The sequence below is a fragment of the Acomys russatus genome, chromosome 24 (genome assembly GCF_903995435.1).
Source record: "Acomys russatus chromosome 24, mAcoRus1.1, whole genome shotgun sequence".
Classification (NCBI taxonomy): domain Eukaryota; kingdom Metazoa; phylum Chordata; class Mammalia; order Rodentia; family Muridae; genus Acomys; species Acomys russatus.
This window is the reverse complement of record NC_067160.1, coordinates 25,565,296-25,578,300: the sequence shown is the minus strand read 5'-3', so window position 1 is coordinate 25,578,300 and position 13,005 is coordinate 25,565,296. Positions and strand designations below refer to the sequence as shown.

Genomic DNA, 13,005 nt, shown 5'->3' with positions numbered 1-13,005 from the left:
CAAACCAGGCCTTCCCTGAAGATTCCAGGCTGAAGGGAAATCCCAGGCCTTTGGGGGAAGGAAGTGAGGGCATAGTGAAGGGATGTTCTCACACCAGAAAGGGGAATTCTGGAGAGGGTCAAGTGCAGTGAAGAAAGCGTTCTCCTCCCAAGGGTGTGTCTCTCCTGGTACTCCGGTCTGGCTTCTTTATTGTTCAGCATCACAGAGCCTGTGTACCCTGGACACCTGGCAAGTGTGTTCGTTCCTCTTGGATGCCTCCTGCCCTAAGCCACTACCAGAGACCAGGGACTGCTGTTCAGCCATTGTTTCCAGCACTTAGGGCACCGCCTTGCACATAGTCTGGCATTCCCACCTGAGTGTGAGATCAGGGGATGATTGGTTTCCAGAGGTTTCTGTGCAGCGGGGCAGGGGTCTCTGACAGATAACTACTGAGTTTAGCTAAATAGAGGGCTGGGGGTTTTGTTGTTGGTTGGTTGGTTGGTTTTTGTTTGTTTGTTTGTTTGTTTGAAAGGATTGGCTCATCCAATTGTTGAGGCCAGCCAATCCAGAATCCTTAGGGGGCTTAGAAAGCTTAGAGTACCAGGCAGGAGTTGGTGCTGTGGTTTTTGAGTCAGGATTTCTTTTTGCCTTTTAAAGGCCTTGGCTGATTGGCTAAATGCAGGCCACCCAGGCTATCAGAGAGCAATCTTGCAAGCCAGCTGGTGGCAGGTGCCAGTAACCAAGTCCCTCCCGGGACTATCTGGCTCCCTGTTTAAGTAAATAACTGGATATTCCAGCCCAGCCAAGTGAACACATTAAGCTCCGAATCATGCCCTGTGTCACAAAAACACTCACCAGCAGTCCAGTCCGGAGCAGATACCACACAAAAGTGCTGGGAAGCTGAACTGGGCTCACACTATATCACTTCCAGCCAGGTGTCAGCACCAGAACAACCCTCCCTCCCAATGCCCCCCCACCCCCACCCCAACCTGTGCCCTCATATAGAGAAATCTCTAGTGAAAGACAGCCCAGCGGGCAGAGTACACATTACAAACTTCTATTTTGGGTGAGATTGCCTTGAGTAACTTAAGAACCTACCTGAGGTCAGCCAGGCTAATATTACAATCATAGATGTCTGCAGAAAGAGTTTAAAATACTTTCAATAAATGGGCTGTGAAATGACCCAAATGCCTTCATGACAACAAATGTCAAAACACTGCAAGCAATTTGGGTAGTTGGGGAAAATCCCCGCAAGGCAGCCTCTCTGCTCATTGCCAGAGGGTTCCAAACGCCAATCAGACACCCTGGTCCCTGTCTTGGTCTTTCCCTGAAGTCCTTTGGATACATTTCCGGGGAAACTGAGGGAGGGGCAGACGACTGGTTGGCTCTGGGATGTCGGCTGCCTTGCTCATGGGAAATGCCACTTGGGCTGAGATCAACCGCGTTCTATTTCTGGAATGGTAGCATCACGTCCTGGTTGTTTCTCCAGCAAGTGCGAGCAGATTGAAAGCATCTGTTCCCTTCCATGGCACTGCAGGTTTTTATGAGGTTAATGTCCTTTGATTCCCTTCCTGGTCCTATGCAGGCTCTAAATGAAAGCCTGGGCTCGTGGCTGCACTGCTCACACAGCAGTGGGTGTTATTGGAATTACCTCTTGTTCTCAAGTTCAAATCATACAGTTAGCTGCCAGTGTCCCTGCGATTGTCTACTGAGTGGCCAGAGCCAGTAACAGAACTCCAAAGCTGGGCTGGCTCGGAGTCTGGTGTGGCATCTGCTGCTGGGTTTGGGGGCATAGAGAAGGTGAGGAGGGGAGAAGCAGTGGGGATGTGAGTCTGCCCTGTCTATCAGTATCCGACTAGTCGGGGGGAGGGGAACCAGCTTCAGACCTGCAGCCTGAAAGGAATCTAGAAAGACCCCCCCTCCTCAGAGTTCCTAAGTATTTCAGGAGGGTGAGATGGGAAAGATCACAGAGAAAGTTCAATTTGCACTTTAGTGTCCTCCACATTGCGTACTGTTGACGTATTGAGTATTTATAACCAAAAACAAACCTAGCTTTTTGGTAGTATTGATTACTTAACCCTGTAACACTGCAAGAGAGCCCACTGGCCCTGACACGTGACTCCCTTGACCGACTGAACAGACTCTTTGAGAGAGTAGGTTGACTTTGGCACTTTCATTTCTTGTTGTGGAGTCTGAAAGATCTACTAGTATGGGGGGGTGGAGGGAGCCATTCATGCAGAGTCCTGTTAGCTTCTTGATAGCTCTGTGCTAGGCAGCCTGGTGCATGGCCACACGTCTGCCTGAGTGGGGCTGGGGTGAGTGGTAGTGGGTGGTAGACATCTCAGTATACAGTTGCCAATAATATGATGTAGCCAAGGACTGAGGCAGGACTTAATTACTATGGGGAGCTGCAGCTGGCTATGGCTGGAGTGAGTTGGCATCTGCTTTTGCAGAGCACAATTTCTGCAAATAATTAACCCACAGAGCTCTTGATTCTCTCTAATTAATGGAGAGGAAGCCCAGAATCTTCAAAGTCCACAAATGTCATGCTGCCATTGTGTCAGGATTGATCTCCTTTGTTCTAGACCGAAAAGCATGCTTCTCCTGCCTCGCCTAATTCTTTATAAATTGAAATTTTCTATTACTCGTTGTGACAGCTAGGGAACATGACTTCAGAAATTCACCCCCCCCCACACACACACACACCCGCCAGTTCATGCCAGTATTAGAAGCCTGAAAAATAATTTTTTTTTTAAAGAACAATAATGTAACGGGCTTTCTGCATCTGACCCGGAATTCATCACAGGGAACAGACACTGAACGGAGCTCGTTAATTAGCGCTAATGGATCTTGCTAGGTGAAGGCTGAGTTCCTGGGAGTCTGCAGGAGAATGAGGGACACATCCTCTTCTCCGGCCATCTCTATGTGCTGAGATCCACAGGGAGTTTGCTTCTAGGAGATAGAGATTTGTGACGGGGTGGGGGGAGCGGCTGGGGGGAGGGGTGCGGCGCAGCAGAGTTAAGTTCGAGCTCACTGAGGCTGACAATCCTGAGCAGCTTCCAGGAAAGAAGTGGCAGTGGCTATTGCCTATGCAAGTGACCTTGTGTGGTTTGTTATTGTTGTTGTTATGTGTGTGTTTATCTGAACCACAGTGAAATCCATCCCAGAAGCCAAAGTAAGACCCTATGAAACCCTAGGTCACGGCCTGTCACTGTGGAAAAGAATGCAGTCTTTATACTTTAGTCTCTGGGGAGTTCTACCTGTCTGGCCATGGGTCCCTCAAAAACCCTCATTTCCCTGTTTTTGTGTCTCAACCCTTTGCATTACATATGCATCAGCTTCCATGCATCCCACTCTGTGCTCCTACCTCAGGGTATTTGCACTGGCTATGGGAAACATTTCCTTCCCAGCCCTGTGTGTCCTCTTCCTTTTATGTGTTGCTTAAGCGTCACCTTAATGGGCATATGGTATGTAAAGGAGAGTCCTCGCCCCCATTCTCCCTGTCCTGCTCTTTTTCCCCTCTCATCTTGCAGTACACTGTCCATTTTCTTTATTTGTCATGTCTGTTGTTAAACCCCAGCCTCCTCCTCCTGTTAGACTGCAAGCTCTGGAGGACAGAATTCACATCTGTTTTGTTTGCTGCTATATTCCCATCACCTAAAAGCCACGGCCAGTTTCATAAGTATTCACAGAGTGAGTGACTCAGCCAGCACACTTCAGAGTGTCTGAGGTACGTGTGAAGCCTGCCCGTGTTCATCCTGCACGCCCGCACAAGCACTATGTAAAGGTTTGCTCCTCTGCTCAAACAGCGAATGAACTGCTGTTGTTTCCTCTGGCTACCAAATGCTAATAATTAAAGTGCACAGTGTGATCTGCATTAAACAGCACTTGGAGTGCTTTCCTTTCCCAGTGGCTTCTGGTAGGAAGGAGGCTTTTCTAGAATGCGGCTTCTCAGCATTGTCCCTAGGAGCACATACTCTTTTAACTCAGTCCACAGAGAGTAAGGGGCTTTAGTGAGTGATGACAGGGGATGGGACAGGGAGAGCACCTTGGAGAAAAACAAAAATGATGCATTCAGATGCAATTAGGAGAATCAAGTGTCCTGGCCAAGCCCCTGCGAAGAGCTTTGGGCAGGGATGCTGGAAGGCCAGCAGCCCCTGCCACCTCCATGCCAAGCCACCAGGATATAGAGTCTCCTTCGATATCCTTGCCACTGAAGAATGCCAGGTGGGCCCTGGGGTGTATCAGCAAGCTTCAAAGAGTTAGGAAAACCTGGTCCATACTGCAGCTTAGACAGACAAGGGCCCTGAGAAGTGGCCAGAGTCAAGCTGCTGGGCTCTGCTCCAGAGTGCAGTCAAGAGAAGCAAGCCTGAGTGGAGGAAAGTCACCAGCCAGCTGCTGCTGGGATGGGCACTGCCACCACACCCAGGCTAGAGCCCTGAGTCTGCAGCTGCTAGTGGAATCACCCTGGCCAATCCTCTTCTGCACTGCTGTGGTTTGGATATGGTTTGTCCCAGGCTAACCTCAGGTTAAAGTTGTCAGTGTGATGGTGTGTGTGTGTGTGTGTGTGTGTGTGTGTTGGGGGGAGGTGCATAAAGAGACTTAATCAAGTCACAGGGTTCTACTGTCTTCAAGGGATTACTGTGGGGCCTAGGGATTCATGGGTCATCCTGAGTAGGCTGTTATAAAGTCAGCTGTGACTGTCCCCTACCTTCCCCACTTCGGGTCAGTTTATATGGCATATATGAATCAGAATGAGACCTTCACCAGAAGCCAAACAGATATCTGCAGTGTGTTTGGAATTCCAGAAGTGGGAATCAAAATCAACCTCTTTCCTTCATATGTTACTTGCCTTCAATTTTTCTGTTGGAGCAACGGAAGATAGACTAGAGCAGCCATTTCTAATTTAGCTACTTGAGATTTCTTATTTTATTGTATGCGTCTGTGCCCGTGTTAATTTGTATGCAGAGTGCGCAAGCATAGTCTGGAAAAGGCCAGATCCCCTACAAGCCGAGTTATAGGCAGTTGTGAGCCACCTGATGTAAGTGCTCGGAGCTGACCTTGGGTCCTCTGGAAGAGCAGTAGGCATGTGCTAGTAACTGCTGAGCCCTCTCTTCAGCCCTCACCCCTGTTAATATCTTACAAAGTTGTCCCACCTTTTCTCTTATGAATAACTTTAACTTGAGTGAAAAAGAAGGAAAGGGCCACAGAGGTCAAGGTACTTGCTTAGTTTCACACTTGCTTAGTTATTAAAAGGTAGGAGGTGGGTGGTGCACGCCTTTAATCGCAGCACTCGGGAGGCAGAGGCAGGCAGATCACTGTGAGTTTGAGGTCAGCCTGGTCTACAGAGCTGGACAGGACAGTCAAGGCTACACCACAGAGAAACCCTGTCTCAAAAAACCAATAAATAAATAAATAATTTAAATAAATAAAGAAATAAAAATAAAAAGTAGGACCTGTACTCTGCCACAGATCCACGTTCTTCCACAGTGTGCTTTGATCAGAACACCACCTATGCTATTTCCTGTTGATGTCATAATCATTGTTCCCACAAGGGGAAAGAGACATTACAATGGATACAATTACATCACAATCTGTAAAACGGATGGTTTCTAAAGTTGCTCTCAAAGTTAGAGGATGGTCAGGGGTCAGAGGTCAGAGCTGAGTTCGTGTGTGAAGTCTCATGGGACATGAAAGTATGACTTCTTGTATTAGATGTCCAAAATTCTAATCCCAAAGCGATGTGAAGCTTTCCTCCAAAGTCAAGTTAGGCAGGGTGTTCTGGTTCTAAATAGCAAAGATGACCTTCTTTCCTAGACGTGAGCCCTGAACCCTGACATTTCTTCCAGACGGCAGCCACCTGACAGCAGCCATAGATGCTCCTGCAGGTTTATGACCTCAGCCTTCGGAAAAGGAACGGAGAAAAGCCGGACCGGGTTTCTGATAGAGTCACCAGCATGAAACACCATCGCTGCAGCTGGGCTTGTCACTGATTGAAAAGCACCACTAACTTGTCCAGTGTTTTCCTGAAATAAGGCATTTGTTGAAAAAACAAAACGGAAGGACACTCTTTCCTCAGTCCTCACCCACAAAGAGTAGGACAGAGGGTGCTGATGGCTACTGAGCATGCGCTCGACCGCGACTCCCACAGCCAGCCTTGAAGCGGTTTCTTGTTCAGTCTCTAAGCCAGTGGCTTGTCTTTGATCAGTGCCTGTGACTGCTGTGTGTGGTGCCCTTCTGTTTCCTGTCTTTACAGATGGAATAAAGATGAGAAGCTAGGGTGCTCCAGCTGTCACGGGCAAAAAATGCAGTGCTTAGCTGTGGCTTGGCCATTTGGCTCAGCCAAAGCGGAGACTGGGATCCCCTCCCTTGTCCCAGCTTTCAGTTCATCAGCTAAGTATTTATTGATGCCCCCTCCTTTCCCCCAAGAGTGCGGAAAGTGACGAGAAGAAAGACCTTTCGGGCTCTTCAAGACTTTGCTTAGAAAATAAGGTGTTCATTCATCAAGAGTGAAAAACTCGCTGGGCGTGGTGGCGACCACCTTTAATCCCAGCACTCGGGAGGCAGAGTCAGGGGATCTCTGAGTTAGAGGCCAGCCTAGTCTACAAAGTGAGTCTAGGACAGCCAAAGATGTTACACAGAGAAACCCCGTCTTGAAAAACAAAAACAAAACAAAAGAGTGAAAAATTCAATGACTATGGAGTCTGGGTAGGCAGGATGGAGAAGAGGAGGAACGAATAAATGAATGGACAGATGGATGAATGGATGAAGCTACCACATAATAGTGTCTCTAAGGCACATTTTTTTCCTATTCAAACACATTTTCCATATCTATTTCTCATATGTAAATATTCTTTCCTTCACTGGCTCAGAGCCTGCTGGTGTGTCGCTGGCTTTCTCATTTTCTATAGAGACTCACGTGTCATCCTCAGTTCTACACAGTGGCTTAGGAGCTGGACAGTGGTAACCAACATTGGTTTTAGTTCTGAGAGGTAACTGAAGTAATTGAAAGTGCCAGAAGAAGTGCTGAGGACTGCATTCAGTTGGAGGGCACGTGGACAGGGCGAGGGAGCTCACGTGGGCCACACTGCTTTGTTGCCGAGTAAGAATGGGGCCCAATAATACCCCACATCTTCCATATTTTCAGCAACACTATGCTTGCCTACACTTCATAAGGCATCTTGCCGTTTCTCTTCCTTAGATGTCTTTGGACTCTTCTTGTGTTTCCATTTCCTGTAAGTTCTGGGAGTTTCTTTGGTGACTACAGAAGTATTTTGTTATCTGGGCAGGGCGTGCTTAGCTCTCATCAGGACACACAGGTTTACTCCCCCCAAGATCTGGTCAAACTTACATAGAGCGTCATGGGTTGTGTGGTGGTGGTTAAGGAAGGCTGGGGCTTCATCAAACTTACATGCAGGCTTCAGAAAGATGGCTCTAAGACAGTCTCTGCAGTAGATAGGACAATGGCCTCCAACCCACGCCTTGGTATACCGCAGCCTTTGTAGTCTCCCTATCTATCTCCATTCTATGGACTGTGTCACAAAAGGATTCTACCAAACATTTACAAGTAGAGACTGGAAAAACAAAACAACAAAACCTGAGGCTTGCAGCTACTGCTGCAGTATATCTATGGGGCTCCTGTGAAAATAAGATCAAACTAACCTGTTAGGTCACACCGCTGAGGACGCATGTCAGCAGAAAGCCTCCTCTCCATAACATGTGCATGAGACTCAGCCAGTACTGATAATTTGGGACCAGAGAGACCTACGAAGGAACCACACCCATTGTGCCTACCCTAAATCACCAAGAATTTTGATCAAATAAATGATAGTTGAAAGAAAAAAAGAACATGGCATGCCACGCTGAGCAATCCAACTGAAGGCTAGATTTTGCCTCCCCCCAGTAATCTGTTCCACACTGAGGTCATAGTGACTACCTAGCCACACAGGGGACCACAGGAACCCTACGCAAGGATACAAGGGCAGCTCACTCTGCCTGTTTCCTGCAGTCAGCCTTTCTGGATGCCTCTGATAAAAGGGCCAGGTCACTCACCAGGAATAGCAATGGTAGGGTGTATGCTGGAGGCTGAATTTTCCAGGCTCACCTTTCATCGTTGACACTGGGAATTTGCACAGATGAGCTATGTTAATTAAACACTAAATGAGCAAGTCTGAAGGCATAGCGTAAGTGGGGTACCTGTGGTGGCTGTCTCTGGTTTTTGTTTTTGTATTGTTTTGGATTTTTGGTTAATTGGTTTTGGGCTTCTGTGTTGGTGTTTCGTTTGTTTTTGTTTTGAGATAGGGTTTAACTGTGTAACCCTACCTGTCCTAGACTCACTTTGTAGACCAGGCTAGTTTTGAACTCACAGAGATCGGCTTGCCTCTGCCTCCTAAGTGCTAGCATTAAAGGTGTGCACCACCACACCTGGTATGCTGTCTCTGTATTAGTAGCCCTTTTGTTCCCAAGTCTTTTAGCATTAGGCTGTACTCAGAAGGTAGCAAAGACCAGCCCTTAACACATCCTTGTTCCTTCCACCTTCTGACCTAACTCCTTACTCCCTAAGACTGTCCCAGTTAATCTTTTAGCAGAAATATTTTTCTGCAGTGCGAACGTAGAGCCATAGAACTTATAAGTCAAGTCTATAGTAAGTAGAAAGAATTAGCCAAAGTGGGAATTGCTTTCAAGTATGTTTCCTTGGATGTTATTGGCTCTTTTGTTAGAGATTTATATGTTTATCCATATAATACATGTGTTTATTGCTTTATCTTAGGCATATTCCTAGATGTTTTGCACACAAAAATCAACACCGAGTTCCAATATTAAGACACATTTCAAAGGAAAGGTCCTGTGAGTGGGGGTCGGGTGGGAAGGTGGGGGTGGCGGTTGGTGGTGGTACAATAAGAGTCCATAGTGGCCTAGAGAGGACCAGAGATGGAGCGACTAAATGTGTTCAGTTGTGAAAACTGGTTGGAGTCCTTCCTCTGACTCTCAGGCCCGTTTATCCCACTTTCTCGGGACACTGAGGCCTGCTGGACTACAGAGAGTGGAAAACACCATCAAAAAGTCAGGGTCCAAATGGACACTGAGGGGAAGTAGATGAGTCACTGGCAGATCTGGAGCTGTGGGTGACTGGTAATGGGTTTGGAGAACAGTAAATTCCTCAGTTGAGACATAGGATATATTTATGTGATGAAGAAAGGATGGAGAATCCCTAGAGAAGGAATGTAAGAGGGGAAGCTGGCAGAGTAACTAGGAATGTCCAGATTTCAAATACTCTTTACGCAGCCTAGGTGCTGGAGTCTGAATATGTCCTTTGAAATCCATGTATTAGACAGTTGATTTAGTATGCACCAGCACAAGAGATGTGATCTTTACAGTGTGCTGAGGACACAAGGCCCTGTCTGTCATTTCTGAAGGAGCAGGCTCATTCTGGTTTCTCCTGAAAGGCAGAGTGGCCTCCCCCTCTCCCCCCCCCCCCCCCCACCCCACCACCATTTCTTGCTTTCCCATCATTGAATAACCCAAACAGAAGCCAATATTAGCATCTAGACCCTTGACCTTGACCTCTCAGTCTTCACAACTGAATGTCAAAACTTTTCCGATCCCTTCCAAGTTGCCCAGCCTGTGGTAGTCTGATAGAAGCATGAAGATGGAGTAAACATAGCGGGGAATCTAAGTTTGCAGATCTTTTAGCTGATGAGGACCAGTGAAGCAGGTCAAATACAGTGGCAAACTTCCTGGTCTATAATGGCCTTTTTGTTTGATTTTGTTTCCAGTACTGGGGCCAGAAACTAGGCCTGATTGGCACATACGCTGCTGGTTGGTTACATTCCAAGTCCCCTTTAAAAATGAATTTTATTTTGAGCCTCAGTTAGCCTCAAACTCACTCTGCAGGCCAGAAGGCCTCAACTCCCCAACTTGACGGGAGAACCCAAGGCCTAGATCTGGGTCTATAATTCCACATAGCTCCTCGGATGCTGGTGAGTTAGAGGATGGGAACAGTGGCAGCAGCAGCGGACATGGGAAGAGAGGAGAGGGTCCCAGCAGCCCCTGGCCAACCTGCGTGGATAAAGCCCCACGGAGGCTGGAGGCTGGAGACTGGGGATGACAGACGTGTAAGGAAGTTTGAAACAGCCTGAGATTTCCTGCGCAGGCAACTGGGCGAAGCAGTTTGATGAGGCAGAGCTGTGAGTGGGTGAGCTTTGTTCTGTGACACAAAAGACTCATTTGACTATCACAGTGTGACACACCTGTGAACCTGCCAGTGGGGGCTTTCCAAAAAAGGTGAGGCACAGAGGTCACCAGGCATGGGACAGACAGCAGTTCAGAATGGCTGAGCATAAAACTGAATGCCAGCCACATGAAGGGCAGTCAAGGGCTTTCTCTTGGGAGTGCCAACTGAAAATAGCAGTTTTGCCTGTCCCGGCTGGCCTGGCTGGCTTGGCAGGGCTAACCAGACACTGTGCCTAGGTGTGCATAATATCCATGTGAGCAGGCCAGGGTGGGTCCCCCAGATGACCTTGGTCTATAGTTAGTGCTCATAATCAGCTGTGGCTGATTTTCGCAGTCACAGTAATAGCAGCAGACAGATTTGGAAATACATTTTGTTTCCTATAAAGAAAAGCGGTCAAACCGATATGGTTGCCCATGGCTAGTCCCACAGTTTTAGTCAGTGCTTCTGTAACGGGATGTATGCATCTGCTTTCTTGAAGGCCCTTGAAAAATTAGTCACTTTTTTTTTTTCTAGAACCTTATACCTCTCAGGTAACTTAGATTAGAAGAATCAAAAATGAAAGCTCTTCCCCTGGGGAACATGTCAAATAGGTGCATACCTTAGCTCCTTAATATCGCCTACCTTTCTGCACATCACAATCAAAGCAAATTAGAATGCAAGGATTCAAAGCAGAGAAGGAGTTTAATGCTTAAGAACTAGATAAAAAGCCAATGGCCCTTTGAGGGGTCTGAAGATGAGATTGAGGTTCTACTGGGTCCGGTCCCTCAGATGAAACATTCCTGCCATCATATAATGGCCCAGTCAACACAACTAGTGATAAGCCTGCTTTAGCATATGGTGTCTGGGGAAATACAGAGACATGGCAAAAATAATACCATTTTGCTTCTGATTTGAGCCTTAAAGACTGCACTTCACCCTGGGAACGCTAGAGGGCAGAAGCCAGAGAGAAAAGGCTACCCAGAAGGGAGAGCTCTGGAAAGCCCGAGTTGGTATTTCACTAAGACATACAATTTCACTTAGGCAGACATTAATGCTCATAGTGTGGCCAGGTGAGGTCATGGTTGGAATTCAGTATTAAACTCTTATGATCTACTGTTCAGAATCCACAGCAGTAAGGGAAAAGCGATTGCTGTCTGAACGGAATCTCTACTCTGGTCCATTTTAGACGTGTTGAAAGCCAATACAATATAGTTATGTCCATGAGCCCTTGATTTTAGAGGATGCATTGTTTAGATGAATGACCTTTCACAGATATTGGATTTTTTAAAAATGGAGTATTTGGTCTGTCGTAGAGTTCTCACAGTGAATAGTAATGACACTGGGCATTCCAGACACAGAAATAAAATGTGCCCTTTGGAGATAGCTAGGCTTGAAAGTCTCTCCATATCCACTTCCCCCATGATTTTCATGTATTAGCTGGAAGTTAAAAGAACGTGTATAAGCTGGAGATATGGAGGTCAACTGGTTCTATGTTATTTTCATGTCAATGACAACATTTTTTTCCCCTCATTTAAATGCTCAGTTCATCATTCATTTTGTGCCTTTTGGAAATGCCAGAAAGAATCAGTGAAGGCTAGTCTCAGCACCCATTTAAAAAAAATCACAATTACCACAAGTAATAGCAAATACCTTAAAATATTCTTTAAAAATAGCACGACTTAGTGATTAAAGCATGTTACGAAATATGTCACCAAACATCAAGTAGATATAAATACATAGATCACTGTCCTTTGACTATCACACATTTTTGAAGCAACTGATTAGAGCATGTGTGGATCTTAGTGTAGGACGAGTCACAATAAAGCACACTGACTAGTAAGCATCTGCTCTTTTACAAATCTCGGGGTCGTCCTCATGGGTTCCTATGTGCTGGGAAAGTAGGAATGACGTTATAGATTCCCAAAGCAGAGTTGGTCTGTAATCACCAATGGCCAGACAGGAAACACTCAGCTCTAAAACTTGGGGTTGCATTTGTTGGTCATGCAGAAAACTTGGTCCACTTACCTCTCAAGGGAGACCCTCTAATCTCAGAAAGTGCTGGCATGCGTTACTGTACCCGTGAGCAAAGCCTTTGGCAGAAGTGCCATTGATCCTTGCGGTAGTGAATAGACTTAAAACATTCTGTTGTCACCGTCCCTGAAAAAGCACATCCGTATGAATATCTCTTCCACCGGTATAATGAGACATTTCATAAAGGCATGTGGGTGTACACCACTATGAAGAGATATTGCTGGTGAGTGACAGAACGCCTGGCTGATTTATACAAACCCCCAAGTGCGCGTATGAGAATAGGTTAGGTTTAGATTGACGAGCAAATGTGTAGCCAGACTTCTGGCTGACAAATGGCTGAGCTATGCCAGCGCATTCGCTTCTCTGGAGGGAGACCAAAAGTGAAACAGGATCAAGTTCACTCTTAAAGGACATCCAAACCGAGCGGGTAGCTGGGTGGCTGGGTTGATAAAACACATATAGACACAAAACCCCCAAAAATAGAATTGGGAGAGTTCATAGTTGAATGCATACCCAAGCCAGTGACAGTGCTTGCCGTGAATCCCTGGACCCTGTGTGTATGTGTATTGACATTCCTTCAGAAGGGGCCTGCTGTTTTTCAAGATAAATCTATTTTATTGGCAGCTTAGGTTTAAACTCACTACTCTCTAAAAATGGCCTGTTTGGGTAAACCAGAAACTGAAAATAACAACTGATGAGACTAGTGTTCAAAATGGTGCCAAGCAGTAAATGGGCCAGATTGGATTAGGTTTATTTTGGCCGGGCACAGCTGAGAACAGACA

The 13,005-nt window shown here is 46.6% G+C and overlaps 1 protein-coding gene across 1 annotated transcript in view; it reads right to left on the bottom strand.

Annotated features, from left to right (window-relative positions):
- The window catches only part of Itgb6 (integrin subunit beta 6), a 121,357-nt gene extending 108,833 nt beyond the window's left edge, over positions 1-12,524 (bottom strand). Inside the window, exon 1 of the mRNA XM_051166118.1 lies at positions 12,218-12,524. The gene's annotated coding sequence lies outside the window, so the exon portion shown is untranslated. The remainder of the gene's footprint in view (positions 1-12,217) is intronic.
- Positions 12,525-13,005: the final 481 nt, after the last annotated feature.